General features: G+C 42.5%; 1 long non-coding RNA gene across 2 annotated transcripts in view; it reads right to left on the bottom strand.

Moving 5' to 3' along the window:
* Positions 1 to 16,913, bottom strand: part of LOC132393288 (uncharacterized) — a 115,048-nt gene that overhangs the window by 86,003 nt on the left and 12,132 nt on the right. Inside the window, exon 2 of one of the 2 annotated variants that reach the window (XR_009511819.1) lies at positions 10,720 to 10,806. The exons of the other annotated variant lie outside the window; for it this stretch is intronic. This is a non-coding gene — a long non-coding RNA (uncharacterized LOC132393288). The remainder of the gene's footprint in view (positions 1 to 10,719; positions 10,807 to 16,913) is intronic. 2 annotated transcript variants of the gene reach the window in all.

The raw sequence follows: 16,913 nt of genomic DNA, 5'->3' as shown, positions 1-16,913 counted from the left end.
TATCAAAGAGAAAACAAGGAGAGAATATTTACAGTTTGGGGTATCTAGAAACAACAGTCGATCATTAGGAAATACATGAATTCAGTTTTATGGAGAAGAAAGCAAGGAAGATCAGAGTGGAGTGCCTTGGATTTGTCCAGAAGTCATGAAAGCATGGACAAGAGTTTCAGCAGCAATGAGTTGGGGAAGGGCTGGATTCAGGCCACATCATTGCTGTGGTACTGCATAGTCCGAGTGGGAGCATGTAACCAGCAGGCTGAATCTCACCTCCAGGTCAAGCTCAGATTCAGATGATATGACAGCAAAGGAATCAGCAGCTAAGGAACAGAATTTGTGAAAGTAACTGAAGATAAAGATTTCCAATCATCCAACAGGAACAACCAGAATATATAAAAAGTACTCCTTAGATTGATGGGAGTAAAGATGATTTCGGCTGTCACATTCACTCCTTCCATAGATTACAATCACAATCCATTTTACCAACAACCCAAACTGAAAGGTTTACCATAGGACTATAAAACATATGGTAGGAGCAAAGTTAGGCTATTCAGCCTATCAAATCTGCTCTCCCATTCAATTTGGCTGATCTATTTCACACTCAACCCAATTTTCCTGCCCTCTCTACATTTGATGCCTTTACTAATCAAACCCACTTTAAATATACTTAATGTCCATGGCAATGAATTCCACAGATTCACCATCCTTGAGCTAAAGAAATTTCTCATTGGCTGAAATTCCTTCAAAATTTGTCTACATGTCCTATGAACAATAGCATATTATATTAGATCATATGTTTGCATTTTTCCTTGTAATCTTCTTCCTGGAAGTTGGCTAAATATTCATCAACTGAAATGAGTCAGAACTTGTTTTTAAACAGGAGAGTATGTAAAATATTTCACAAACCCAAAGTGCTAAACTACTTAACTCCAAATAAAGTACTTTCTGAAGTATCTTGATATTCAGAAACATGCAACCAATTTGTAAATAGCAAGGCCCCAAAAGTAGCAATGAGATAATAGTCAGATATTCTGTCTTTAGTGTTGCCAGTCTAAGGATAAATATCAGAATCAATCAGGCTTATTATCACCGTCATGTGTCATGAAATTTGTTAACTTGACCATGTCAAGTCACCATGTCACCATGTGAAGAGAACTCACATGGTGAATGAATCATTTATGCCCCTTAAGAGGGGTGGACATAATTTCAATTTAACATTTCATCCCAACCCCAACAGCTACAACAGCATCTCATTTCTATAGTGCTGGGTGGGATGTCAGTCTATCAAACGAGCTTACATCACTTCTGATTATCAAATGTGGTGCTTTAACACATAACCTCCATAACTCTGAAGACCTGAGTAGTACTCACTGAATCAAAAGTTTTTGGAATTGCAAGGTAAAAAAACCAAGAGTTTTAAATATGTTCCCTTTTAAAGTTGGTTTTCAATCCTTTGATCAAGAGATCAATTAATCCACAACTAAAATTTATATTTACTTTCAAGAATTCCAGTCTCTCGTGTTTCTGATTCCATGCTGAAAGCTGCTGCATTCATTTAAATTAAAATATTATAATTTAAGCTGCTTGTACTTGAAGTGCAACATTACTAAATATATAAATGCAAGTTGAAATCTTATGCATCACTGCATTGAGCATTATTCATGAAGGATGGCTTGGTGTCAGTGGACATCCATAAATGCTTTTGGAGGATGTCCCATAATACCTTCTTTCTAATGTAACATATACAAAGTCATTTATTTGGTATGCTATCACTGTAAAGTTAACCACTTTGCAATATTTCTGGTTAAGCCTTTCGCATTATTTTTCCTATCACACTTAGCTGAAACACTTTTCCGCTATCCTACATTTTATTCTTCTGATTGGTTAATCTCTTCTAGTGACCGAGGTCCAAGTCTAAGGCTGTCAGGTGTTCATTTGCATTTTAGTGTTATGGATGGCAGCTTTCTGAACAGTTTATGCCTCCTGAACTCAGATCAGGCATTTTGCCTGTTCCAAGCTGCTGCTACCTCTGCTCACTAACCAAATGACCTCATTTCACATGGGTTGTTTAATGGATAACTGTTTCATGTTACTACTGATACTACATTACTTTACTGATGATTATTATGTTAGTGAGTAGCTTTTCTACAGTCCCACAATTGCTACATTCCTTCCTCCCTCCCTCCTGACCCTTCTGGAGTGATCTTTCCTCCAACAGACCCATTGCTGGTGTTTTTCTCATGACTGTGAAAAGGTGCTTCTTTTTTCGACTTCTGGCAATCAGATAGACTGGGAAAGATTGGCAATCGCATGAAAGCAACAAATGGTGTGTTTAGTTTTAGTTGATCTACAACCAGCTCCTGGCTGGTGCTTTGGAATTTAGCAAGGGCAACAGCAACAATTTGCACTTTTACAACATTGTTAATATAGTAAATATCACTTCTCGTTGATTATATGTTGGAGGCAGTATTGGGTGTGATAGATTCATTGGTGTGGGTGATAGAGGAGAGTGGAAGATTAGTCCTGCTAACTTACAAGAGTGCAGGTAAAATCTCTAATGTAGCCTGCCTAAAGTAAAGGTGCATTTCCCAGGTCCCTACCCCACCATTGCCATTGAGGCCTGAGGCTTTCCCAACACTGTTAGACACTGCCACCAGATCTATCTTGCACTTTGATCTACAAACTCCCACCACAGTTCTCAAGGACCTTTCAGAACAATCTGCATTCTACTTGCAGGTGCCTGTTCAATCAACCAGACTACACCAAGATCACAGACTACTGCATATTATATTCCTTAATTCTTTATTAGGGAAACAAAGTCTTCATTGGAGAGTGGAGGTGGAGAGTGTCAGTAACTTGAGTTTCTTGGCATTAACATATCCGAGTATCTGTCCTGGGACCAGCAATGTTAGTGTCATCACAAAGAAGGCACAGCAGTGTCTCTACAATCTTAAAAGTTTGCGTAGAATTGGTATGTCACCAAAAACTTCTGAAAATTATAGATGCAAAATGGTAGCATCATGGCCTGGCATGAAAATACCAATGCCCAGGAACAGAAAAAGATTACAGAAAGTGATGGGTACAGCCTAATCTATCACAGGTGAAGCCTCCCCACCCATGGAGGACATTTACATGGAGTGCTGCAACAAGGAAGTAGCATCCACAATTAGAGACCATGACCTCTTCATGCTACCACCATTGAGTAGGAGATACAAAGCCTTACATCCCACACCACCAGGTTGTTCAGGAACAGTTATTCCCCTACAACTATCAGGCTCTTGAACTGCCAATGATAACTTATTCACCATTACTCTGAATGATTCTATGATCTACAGACTCACTTTCAAGGATTCTTTGCAGCTTCTGTTCTCAGTATTATTTAGTTGCACAGTTTGTCTTCTTGCGCACATTGGTGTTTGTTAGTCTTTGTCTAGTTTTTTGTAACATTCTATTGCATTTCTTTTTTGCTGCAAGAAGGCAAATCTCAGGGTTGTATATAGTTACAGTGTGTGGTAACATACATTCTATGTACTTTGAATTTTGACCCGACACCCCTTAAGGGGACAACTGTTAGCACAATCGATATACAATAGCAGTGATCTCCGATCAGGGTTCAATTCCCGTTAGTGTCAATAAGGAGTTTGTATGTTCTCCCTGTGACTGCATGGGTTTCTGCAGGTGTTCCAGTTTCTTCCCACATTCTAAAGATGTACAGTTAGTATAACCACTTACTAATTGTAACTCTATGTGGGTGCCAGAAGCGTGCTGATACTTGTGGGCTGTCCCCGGCACAATCCTCACTGATTTGATGAAAATAGCACATTTCACTGTATGTACATGTTTCAAATAAAACTAATCTTTTAGGATGACCCAAATCTTTCATTTTCTGAACAGATCCATAACACCCACACAGTGACTATTTAAATAATCCTGCAAATGGCTGTGAGCCCTTGGAGTTCCCATATTATGTTTGCTCTGCCCCTGCTCCTCTATAAATTGGGATTGTTAAAAAATGATTTCCTATTCATGAACAATTCAGTCCTAGGGAAGTGCAGCAGAAGCAATTTCCAGTCCTATCACAGCATCTCTGACTCCACTGTGCCTTTGAATCCTCACTTTTGTCATTCCTAGTGCAGTACTGCCAACCCATTTCTACCAGGTCCATCAACTCTACCAATTTTCTATTTGCAGGACATTACCACTCAAACACCTGCTAACATCCCCATCCAAACAGTCCATTTTGCCAAGCCCCACTTTCAATTCTGAGAAACTTTATCCCTACCCTATTTCTACCTTTGGATTTTGAAAAGCCAAGTGGAAAAAAAGAACTGCATTCCGTTGTCAATCAATAATGATTCAATTCAAGTACATTTATTAGCAAAGAATGTATAAATTATACAACCTTGAGATTTATATGCTTACAGGCAGCCGCAAAGCAAGAAACCCAAAAAGACCCAATTTTAAAAAATAAAGACCAACCACCAATGCGCAGAGAAAGAAAACAAAACAAATTGTGCAAACAATAGAAATGAGCACAGCATTCCAAACCAAACTGAGTCCTGAGATCCAAATCCCCAAAGCAGTTTGGAATTGGCCCTCAGACTCGGTCTCAGTTCATCATATTGGGGGCAAATCTGATCTAATGAAGGAAGGAAATTCACAGATTAACATCAGAAGGCAACCCAAGATATTCCTCAGGGGAATTTCTGTGGTGAAAGCATGTGAATGAAGAGACAAACCTCCTACAATCATGGCCACCTTCCATCATGCTTTCCATTGAAGAATGTGTCAGGGTGCTGGAGCAGGGATCCAATCTCAGACCCAGTACTGTCCACACAGTGATATTGATTGAGCAACAAATCCCAAGGTACAAACAAAGTCAGCATCAAAGTTCAGGCAGAGATCAAAACAACCAGAGAAATCCAGAATCAGGAAACAGGCAGAGTCAGTATTCAGGCAGACAGAGTACAGTTACCAATGCTAGAAAGGCTCAGGAAAATTCACTAGCACAAACAGGTGAAAACACGGGACTAAAATACACTGAGCAATAAACAGAGAGGCAGATGATAGGTGGAGCACAATGAGACACAAGTGGCAGCAAAACAGATAATAATGAGAAACAGGTGAGGCTGGAGTACTCGGTAATACAGGGGCCGGAGTAGAGCAGGACCAGGGACAGGAGCACATGGGACATGAAAACAAACGAGCACACGGCAATACAAAACTGCAGACTGATGGCTAGGGGGAAAACACACAAAAAGACGAACTTCAACTAGAGGTACTGATAGTACCCCCTCCCTCTTCAGACATCACAGCAGGTAGAGCTGGGGTGCTGGCGATGAAAGTCCCTGATGAGCAAGGGGTCCAGATTTTATGGGCAGGGTCCCAGCACCTCTCCTCAGGTCCATAGCCCTCCCAGTCCACAGAAAACAACGGCCCCAGCGACAAACGTCCAGCAGTTGACGCACCGTGAAGGCCTCTGACCCATTGATGAGCTGTGGGGGAGGGGGGGTTTGAGGACAGGATGCAGGACACACGGAAGGTGGGATGAATGAGGCGGAGACTGGAGGGAAGCTTGAGACAAACAGCAGCAGGGCTGATGACTTCAGCAATGGGAAAGGGGACAATGAAGCGGGGGAGGCGAGCTTGCAGGAATCCACAATGAGAGGCAGGTCTCGGGTTGAAAGCCACACACGCTGTCCCTGGCAGTAACATGGGGCCTTGGAGCAATGGTGGTCAGCTTGACGCTTGATCCTAGTAGAGGCACGCAGAAGGGCAGAGCGAGTGCACCTCCAGGTCCGCTGACAATGGCAGATGAATGCCTTGGCAGATAGAATGCCAACCTCCTCCTCCTGGGCAGGAAACAGTGGAGGTTGGTAGCCAAGGTGGCACTCAATAGGGGACAGACCAGTTGATGAGGACGGATGAGAGTTTATGGCGTACTTGTCCCAGGGTGGCTGCTGACTCCAATGTGGAGGGGTTCTGGGAGACCAGACACCGCAATACAGTCTCTAGCTGTTGGTTGGCCCGCCCGGTCTAGCCATTGGTCTGTGGGTGGAATCCTGAAGACAAACTCATGGAGCACCCAGAAGATTACAGAATGCCCTCCAGAAGTTGGATGTGAATTGAGGGCCCCTGTCTGACACAACATCTACAGGTAAACCATGTAATTTAAAAATATGCAGTGCTAGTAATTTGGCTGTTCCTTTGGCAGAGGGGAGTTTAGGTAAAGGAATGAAGTGTACAGACTTGGAGAAATGATCAACTACTATGAGAATGGTAGTATTACCATCTGATGGGGGAAGACCAGTAACAAAATCCAGGGTAACGTGGGACCAGGGTTTCTTGGGATAGACAGGGTTTGTAACAGACCAGTAGGTGACCGGTTAGAGTTCTTGTCTTGAGCACAGACCGAGCAGGCTGAGACAAAGTTGCGGATGTTATCTCCCATGGAGGGCCACCAGAACAATGGACTGATGAAGGCCTGAGTACGCTTAGTTCCGGGGTGACAGGATAACCGGGAACAATGACCTCACTGCAATACCTGTGAGTGGACAGAGCTGGGAACATAAACACAGTTAGTGGAGCATTGACTAGGGGCTTCCTCACTCTGTTGAGCAGTTTGCATAATGGATTCAATGTCCCATTGCACTGCACCCACAAGACAGTGAGCAGTGAAGATGACATTTGGTACCTCAGGAGCACCAGAGGAAGGAAATCTTCAGGAGAGGGCATCAGGTTTTCCATCCTTGGAACCGGGGCAGAAGGACAGAGTAAAATTGAATCTTGAGAAAAACAGAGCTTGACGGGAGTTGAGACGCTTGGCCATTCCAGATTCTTGTGATCAGTCCAGACAAACAATGGCACTTTTGCTCCCTCCAACCAATGCCTCCATTCCTCCAGAGCTAGCTTCACAACCAACAGCTCCTGGTTTCCGACATCGTAATTCCGCTCTGTGGGAGTAAGGAGGTGAGAGAAGAAGGTGCAGGGGTGTAGCTTCTTATTCTTGGCTGAGTGCTGAGAGAGAACAGCTCCTACACCAATGTCCGACTCGTCCACCTCCACAATGAACTGCCGGTCGGTGTCAGGTTGAATCAGGATGGGGGCAGAGGTGAAATGTTTCTTCAGGTCAGGTTGGTAAGTTGATGGAGAAGATCCTAAAAGGCAGGATTTATGAACACTTAGAGAGGTATAATATGACTAGGAGTAGTCGACATGGCTTTGTCAAAGGCAGGACATGTTGTACGAGACTGATTGAAGTTTTTGAGGATGTGACTAAACACATTGATGAAGGAAGAGCAGTAGATGTAGTGTATATGGATGTCAGCAAGGCATTTGATAAGGTACCCCATGCAAGGCTTATTGAGAAAGTAAGGAGGCATGGGATCCAAGGGAAAATTGCTTTGTGGATCCAGAACTGGCTTGCCCACAGAAGGCAAAGAGTGATTGTAGACGGGTCATATTCTGCATGGAGGTCAGTGACCAGTGCTGTGCCTCAGGGATTTGTTCTGGGACCCTTACTCTTCATGATTTTTATAAATGACCTGGATGAGGAAGTGGAGGGATGGGTTAGTAAATTTGCTGATGACACAAAGGTTGGGGGTGTTGTGGATAGTGTGGAGGGCTGTCAGAGGTTTCAGCGGAACATTGATAGGATGCAAAACTGGACTGAGAAGTGGCAGATGGAGTACAACATAGATAACTGTGAAGTGGTTCATTTTGGTAGGTCAAATATGATGGCAGAATATAGTATTAATGGTAAGACTCTTGGCAGTGTGGAGAATTAGAGGGATCCTGGGGTCCGTCCAGAGGATGCTCAAAGCAGCTGCGCAGGTTGGCTCTGTGGTTAAGAAGGCATACAGTGTATTAGTCTTCATCGATCATGGAATTGAATTTAGGAGCCGAGAGGTAATGTTGCAGCTATATAGGGCTCTGGTACTACTTGGGGTACTGTGCTCAGTTCTGGTCGCCTCACTACAGGAAGGATGTGGAAACCATAGAAAGGGTGCAGAGGAGATTTACAAGGATGTTGCCTGGATTGGGGAGCATGTCTTATGAGAATAGGTTGAGTGAACTCAGTCCTTTTTCCTTGGAGCGACAGAGGATGAGAGGTGACCTGATTGAGGTGTATAAGATGATGAGAGGCATTGATGAGAGGCTTTTTCCCAGGGCTGAAATGGCTGCCACAAGAGGACACAGGTTTAAGGTGCTGGGGAGTAGGTACAGAGGAGATGTCAGGGGTAAGTTTTTTACTCAGAGAGTGATGAGTGTGTGGAATGGGCTGCCAGCAACAGTGGTGGAGGTGGAAACGATAGGGTCTTTTAAGAGACTCCTGGATAGGTACATGGAGCTTAGAAACATAGAGAGCTATAGGAAAGTCTAGTAATTTCTAAGGTAGGGATATGTTCAGCACAACTTTGTGGGCTGAAGGGCCTGTATTGTGCTGTAGGTTTTCTATGTTTTTTTCTGTTAGAGAATGCTTTTTCAGCAGCAGGGGACCAGGAGAATCTGACAGCCGATGAGGTAAGAGCAGTGAGGGGTGCAGCCAGTTTACTGTAATTTCTGATGAAGCGGCAATAGAAGTTAGCAAAGCCCAAGAAGCGTTGCAACTCCCAACAAGTCAAAGGCTGGGGCCATTCGACCACCGCCTTGACCTTCTGTTGGTCTATCTGAACGGAACCGCCTGAAATTACATACCCCAGGTATTGCAATGAAACTCACATTTCTCAGCCTTCACAAAGAGCTGATTCTCCAGAAGGTGCTGGAGAACTCCGCGGATGTGACCTGTGTGTTCAGCAAGGGATTTAGAAAAAAAATCAAAATGTCGTCGAGATTCACAAAAACAAATCGGTTCAGCACGCCCCTGAGAAAGTCGTTTACCAGGGCTTGGAAGACGGCAGGGGCATTGGTGAGACCAAATGGCATGACCAGATTCACCTGTGGTGGTGTTGAAGGCCGTCTTCCACTCGTCCCCTTTGCAGATGCGGACAAGATGGTAGGCGTTACAGAGATTAAGCTTGATGAAATCTGAGGCTCCTTGCAGTAGTTCAAATGCTGAGGTCATTAACAGAAGAGGGTAATGGTTCTTAACAGTGACTTCATGCAGGCCCCATAATCAATGCACGTATGTAAGCAGCCATCCTTCTTTTCAACGAAGAAAAAACAGGCACCAGCTGGGGAGGAAGACAGCCGGATGATGCCTGCAGCCAGTGACTCTTGAATGTACATATTCATGTCTTCTGTTTCAGGTATGGACAGGGAATACAGGCAGCCCCTTGGATGTGCCAGGCAAGAGGTCAATGGCATAATCATATGGACAATGAGATGGTAGGGAAGTTGCCTGGGGCTTGCTGAACTCGGCCTTGAGGTCCATGTATTCAGGAGGGATAGCACTAAAGTCCAGAAATTCCACAGGGGGATCTGGGCTTGGAGACAAGGGGATCTGAGCATGGCAGATACAATGGGAGTGACTGAGTCTGGGCCACAAGATCAGCTACATTGGCAGAAAAGTGACTTCACTGCCCTGCACAGAGTCCAGCTGTTTCTGGTGTCTCCCCAGCATCACTCCCTGTTATTCCAGGGCAGCTCTCAGACAATCAGGGTCTGCTAAATCCATTCTGGCCACAAATAGGTGAAAACACAGGACTGAAATACACTGAGCAATAAACAGAGAGGCCGATGACAGGTGGAGCACAATGAGACAGAAGTGGCAGCAAAACAGGTAATAATGAGAAACAGGTGAGAGACAGAGTACTCAGTAATACAGGGGCCGGAGTAGAGCAGGAGTGGGGACAGGAACATGTGGGGCATGAAGATAAACAAGAGCAAGACAAAACCACAGACTGACGGCTAGAGGGAAAACACACAAAAGGACAAATTTCTCTGGAGGTACTGACAGAATGTTCCCCCTGATTCTTATTGTCTTCAGTGTAAGACACATTAAGGTTGTGTGGTAAAAGCTGCCCTTGTTATCAGGATTCACCTTTCTCCCTCATCTCTAGATTACCATACTGTTGTCTGTCCTTATCATGGACCAAAACCATGATGAGATTTGCAGTTGAGTGGAACCCAAATTGAACAGCGAGAAGTTATTAGTGGGTAAGTATCATACAATAGCCCTGCCAGCAACAGATTCCATCAGTCATCTGAAATTACAGTGATGGAGCACTAATTGGCTGTATTGGATTTGTTCTACTTTTTGTGAGCAGAAAAGTCTTACACTTTGCTATTGCCAAATAAATGTAACTGTTGAACAACTTGGCTAGGAATGTGGCTACATTAGTAACATGTCTTCTGCTCTGCAGCTGGGATGTTGCCGGGCCCACAGCCTTTTGCTATCTCCAGTGCACTCAGCCATTTTCTGATGTTACTAGAAATGAGTCAAATTGGTTGAACAGTGGGAACTTCAACGGGAGACCAAGATAATTAACTTATTTGGTATTTCTGACTGAAGGTGATTGCATATGTGACAGTTTTGCGATTTGACCTAATCATTGAAATAGATTATTGTTCAAAGAGCCATGTCCTTCCTTAAGCTGTTTAATTGTTCACCAATATTCATTTGATGTAAGACAAGGGTGTTTGGATCTAATCTATTGCTTATGAGGGTCATTGAGCTCTTTTTAATTGCATACTTCTTCAAATGATTTTCCTGTGTTATAGCTTGGTTTGCTCCTCAGTTTTGGGGGACACAGTGGTGTATCAGTTAGCATAATAACTTACAGTGCCAGTGACCCGCCACTCTCTGTAAGGAGTTCTTACAATCTCTCCATGACCGCACGGTTTTCCTCCTGGTGCTCAGGTTTCCTCCTACATTCCAAAAACATAATGTTTAGCAGATTAATTGGTTACATGGGTGTATTTGGGTGGTGCAAGATTGTTGGCCAGGAAGAGCCTGTACCTCTAAATAATTTTTTTTAAAATAAATTTAACAATGGTCTTATGACCTAATGCCAACCATAGAATGATGCTAAGCCATTTTGTGAGATTACAGGTTATAATAGGAAAAAGTTTTGTGTTCCTGAGATACAGCACGGTAACAGGCCCTTCCAGCCCAATGAGGCCACGCCACCCAATTACACCCATGTGACCAATTCACCTACGAACCCAGAAGTCTTTTGGAATGTGGGAGGAAACTGGAGAACCTGGAGGAAAACGTGCAAACTCCTTACAGACAGTGACAGAAGTTGATCCCAGATCACAGACAGTTCAATAGAATTATTGAATTCTGCTTTGCTACTGCGCTGCTCTGTCCATGACTTTGGTGCTGTTAGCCCCATTTTACTCATATACATTCTATTTTGAATAAAAAATCTTGTAAATTGTTTTTCTTGTGTGTAAATTGCCTCATGATGTTGACCCAAAGCCTACTCTGTTCCAAGAGCAACACTTGACTTCTGCCTTTTTCCTGGAGTTTATTTTCTTAAGTTGGTGTATATGAGGTCACTTCAGACATCTATGCATGGATGATACGAACGTTTAGTGACTATTGTTAGTCTTCCAATAGGACATTAAACCCAAATAATTATAAAAAGAAAGATGTTAAAAATGTACACAATACTATCTCTTGGGGATGAAAAATAATTGGAATAATTGAAGCTAATTTTAAATTGGGGTGCATGGTGTGTCCTAGGAGGGGCAGCACCTCAAGTGAAGGGGCTTGACATGCCCATTCTGGTGCAGCTCACTCACCGTGGGTCCCCAATGGACGCACAGCTCTCACCTGTGGCTCCATATAGCAATTTGCATGCGACAGCGGGAAAATACCACTTCATGCAGGCGGGCTAAACCGTGTAATGGTAGCCAGTGGGCCTTATACCCCAGTGGGATAGGGAAATGCCTGTCTTAGCATGCTAAGTCAGCTCTGGTGGACTGGGCAAATGAGATCAACACTGAGATCCAAAGGCCAGGAAGATGGTTCTGCAATGCCTTGTGGAGAGTGCAGGGCATGATGAGGCACAGAAGTCATGATCATCCACTGTAACCAAGCAAGACACCACTTGTGATGAGTACTTGTACCACTGGACCCAGACTGCTGAGGTCGACAGTAGAACTGCCCCTGTGGAACGGCTTTTCCACTTTAAATACTCTCCCACACAGGTTTCTTCTCATTGTCAGATAGACGATGGACGACCAACAAACTACAGCTTCATGCTTCATTACCTCCAACAATAGACAAACACAATGAATTAAATGAAGGGAAAAAGTGCCAATCAACTGCTTGCAAGGTATCTGAGAGAAATAGCAGCACTCAACAAAGTTAATGAAGTAAATATTATCACAACTTAGAGTGAATGGAGAATTTGACAGGGTATAAAAGCAGGGCAGAGAACAAGAGTGCTTAAGTAGTTCAATGAGAGCAATGATAATCTTTATCAGCCTGTGTCTGAGTGCACTTAAATATTATAACTACAGGGGAGAGATTGGTAACCACAGCAAATAAATGAGGCATTTCAGACATATCCCTTAGCTGTACCTCAGATTTGTTCTCAGCGTCAAGTTTAAAACTTGATACCCATTGCTGCTCTTCGACCAACTAACCTGGTTTAAAACTTGATGCCTATTGCTGTTTATTGGCTTTCATTGAAATTCATTCCCCATTAAGCCCTACATTTTGTTGTATTCTTTCCTTCCTCTATTCCACGCTAACTCCCTACAACTCTCTATAAATCTAGGCTTATGTTACTGATTTTTGGTAGTGATAAATTGCCTTCAATAAATGCTAATCTCTGGAATTGACAGTGTGCCCCTTCCTCAATATCCAGCGCCAGGAGAAGGGTTGAAAAAGAATTTAGATAGAGAGAAAGATCCCATGACATAGGAAGGACAAAGAAGATGGATGAAACAGCTAGGGTTCAGGTTAAAAGGGAGACCCATAAAGGTGATCATCTCTGGGTTACTCCCCGATCTATGTGCAAATTGATACTACAAGGATAATAAGATCAGAGAGTTGAATGCAGAGCTCAAAGACTAGTATGAGATAAGGTTTCAATTCATAGGGTGTTGGGATCAGTATCCCAGTGAGACAAATAACTCAGTCTGCAGATAAGGATTTAATTTAAGGTAAGTTTCTGGTGAGTGGAAATTTTAAAAGGTTAAGGACAATAAAAAAGGATTATATCCCAAGAAATAAATATCTGTAATATTGCCATATTCTGACCAGGAGGGACAGAATATATAAGCATGAGGCTTTATGTCCAATTGAAATCGGAGTATGGAAGAAAAAAAAGAATCTGCTTATCTGAATGCACACATCATTGGTAACAAGGTGGATGAATTAGCAGCACAGTTAGAAATAACTGGAACTGACCAATTAGCAATGGTGAACGGACATGATTGCAAAGTGATTTACTTATTCCAACACAGAAGGAGTTCATTCAACCCAACACTTCCATGCCAGGTTAATCCCATATTTTCATGATCCCTCTCCTTAATTCTCTGTGCCTCTGCAATTTATTGTCTCTCACGTGCTCCTTGTGTAATTAATAATAAAAAATTAAACTACCAGGTCATCTTTGAGATGTGGGATGAAAGCAGAGCACCTGCCTGAAACCCATCTGGCCATGGAGAGAAAATGCCAGCTCCTCACACACAACACTAAGGTCAGGATTGACCCTGAGACAACAAAAGCTGTGAGGTAGCAATGATAACTGCTATGTCTTAGGGCTGGGTCCAAGATTGGAAATAAAGTAACCCAGGACATTTAACTTTTAGGCAAATTAGACACAGGGGAGGAATAGCTAGATTATAAAGGATGGGATTCATTCAAGAAACCAAATGGATTTTAAAAAAAATAAAAAACTGAATTAGTTTGAGTGGAGTTCTGAAGCAGAAAGGACAGAAAACATCTTAATAGAGTTATCCAAAATCTCCAAACAATAGTTGTAAAGAATAAACTCTTCTCAGGCTTCCAGCCGGGTACAGGTATTGATTTTAACTAACGTTTCAAATACAAACTCTGCCACTTTCATCAGGGATGATGCCTGGATATGTCTAGTCTGGTGGTACTTATACCCCCATAGTCTGTCCCTCCTGATTGGTTAGCCCTCATTCAATCAGGTTTCCACTCTCTCACCTTGTCTACAATCAAATTCCAGATGTAATGTAAGTCAAAATACCAATCAGGAAATTAGAGGTGCTTGTTAAGGAAGCCAATAGAATAATAATAGAGCACTTTAATCAGCATATAAATAAGGCAAACTAAATAATCAGTAATAACAAGGAGGACAAATTCCTGGAGTGCACTAATGAATTTTTTCTAGGTCAGGCTGTTGAGAAACCTACCAGCAAAGAGGCTGGGCACTAAGGAAGAGTTAAAGGATCTTCATCGAGGCAAAAGTTACCATAATGCTACAGAATAAAAATGGAAGTGATTTAGTTCAATTGAAACCCAATTCTTAAATCTAAACACAGGAAACTATGAATATATGATCATGAGATGACTATGACAGATTCAGAAACTACATTAAAATGTATGAAAGTAAACAAACAATGGCTAACCAATTAAAATATTAATAAATAAAACTGAAATCAGAAGGCTATAAGCACAAAGAGAAAAGTGATCCAGCTATAGCTGATTTGAGATATTAAAGAAGGTATTTCAGGGCCTTGTAAAGATATTCAGCTCCCAAACCTTTGTTCACATAAATCAGTGTACCAACCAGTGACTTTGATCAATTTAACTGATAATTTTTATGTGTGAATCATATGCTCCTTTTTTCACAGTAGAGCCCAAAAAACAAGGAAAATTGTAAAGCATGAAAAACTAAAAATTCAAAACTGAAATGCCAGCACTTCAAAAGTATTCATCCCCCTTTACACAGAACTTAGTTGAACCACCTCACTCAGCTATTACAGCCAGTAACCTTTCTGGATAAGTCTTCATTTGCATAATTTGATGGAGCAAGATATGTCCATTCTTCCTTGCAAAATTTTTTAAGCTTTGCCAGGTTTGTTAGGGAGCAACAATGCATAGCAATCTTGAAGTCTTACAAGAGATGTTTCATCAAGTTAAGGACAGGACTCTGACTGGGCCACTCAAGGACATCAAATTTCTTCATTTGAAACTACTCCATGGTTGCTCTGACAGTGTGCTTTGGGTCATTGTTCTGCCGAAAGATGAACGGCCTCCCCAGTTTAACCTTTCTGGCAGAGGTTAGCAGGTTTTTACCAGGATCTCCCTGTATTTAGCAGCATTCATCTTCCCATTAATCCTGACTAAATTTCCAGTCCCTGGTGCTGAAAAGCATCCCCCTAGTATGATGCTACCTCCATCAGTAGGAATAGTGTTACCTGTCTGATACACAGTATTAGATTTATACCACATGTACCACTTACTGTTGAGGCCAAAAGGTCCCACTTTAGTCACATCTGACCACAAGACCTTCTTCCACATCTTTACAGTGTCTTCTAAGTGACACTTTGCAAAGTCTTTTACAGGCAAGGATATGCTTTTTTTTGCTAGAGCTTCTTCCTTGCCTCTCTTCCACAAATACCTTTTTGTGCGAGGCCTTAGAGAATTTGGAACCATGAACTTCATCTCCAGTTGCAGGCACTGACTTCAGCAGCTCCCTCAGAGTGACTGCTGGCATCACAGTGGCCTGTCTTACTAGTCCCATTCTTTTCCGGCAATTACGTTTAGAGGAAAGGCCTGACCTAGGCAGTATGGCTGTGGTTTCATACTTTCTTTACTTTTTCAAGATGGACTACACTGAGCTCCGAGGTATGTTCGGTGCTTTTGAGATGACCTTGACCCCTTCCCTATATTTGTGCTTTTCTATTATCATTTCCCTGACTTGTCTCGAATAATCCAACTTGATGGCATGAAGTTACCATAACTAGACAGTCTGGAGGTAGATAAGTCACCTGGACCAGAAAGTGTACAACACAGAGTTCTGAAAGAGGTAGCTGAAGAGATTGTGGAGGCATTGGTAGTGATCATTCAAGAATCACTAGATTCTGGAATGGCTCTAGAAGAATGGAAAATTGCAGATTTTACTCCACTCTTCAAGAAGGGAGAGAGGCAGAAGAAAGAAAACTATAGGCCAGTTAGTTTGACCTCCATGATTGGGAAGATGTTGGAATCAATTATTAATGATGAGGATGCAGGGTAATTGGAGGCACATAGGCCATAGCCAGCATACGTTTCCTCAAGGGAAAATCTTGCCTGACAAACCTGTCAGAATTCTTTGAAGAAATAACAAGCAAGGTAGACAAAGGACAATCGGTTAACGTTGTGTACTTGGGTTTTCAGAAGGCCTTTGACAGGTTGCCACACATGAGGCTGCTTAACAAGCTACAAGCCCATGGTATTACAGGAAAGATTCTAGTATGGATAAAGTAGTGGCTGGTTAGCAGTAGGCAAGGAGTGTAAATGAAAGGAGTCTTTACTGGCTGTCGGCTGGTGTTCCACAGGGATCTGTGTTGGGACCGATTCTTTCTACATTATATGTCAATGATTGGGATGTTGAAATTGAGGCTTTATTGTGAAGTTGGGAGACAATATGAAGATAGGTGGAGGGACAGATAATTTTGAGGAAGTAGAGAGGCCACAGAAGGACTCAGACAGATTAGGAAAATGGATAAAGAAATGGCAGATGAAATACTGTATTGGTACATGTATGATCATGTGCTTTGGCAGAAGAAATGAAAGGGATGACTATTTTCTAAATGGAAAGAAAATACTGTTATATACCCCTAGGGTTCATTTTTTCTGTGGACTGTCACTTTAAAACGCCGGGAGAATGAGACTGACTTTTGGACACTGTTTGAGCTGCCCCAGAGAGAGAGAGTGAGAGTGAGAGGTGGAGTTACTTGATGGAACAATGAATGTTATGGTTCTCTACAGCTTGCTTACTTTTCACAAGGACAGTCACAGACACACAGATGGAGGAATGAGTCAAGATGGATTCAGTCAA

This window comes from Hypanus sabinus, chromosome 4 (assembly GCF_030144855.1).
Source record: "Hypanus sabinus isolate sHypSab1 chromosome 4, sHypSab1.hap1, whole genome shotgun sequence".
Taxonomy (NCBI): domain Eukaryota; kingdom Metazoa; phylum Chordata; class Chondrichthyes; order Myliobatiformes; family Dasyatidae; genus Hypanus; species Hypanus sabinus.
This window is presented reverse-complemented; position numbering and strand designations above follow the sequence as displayed.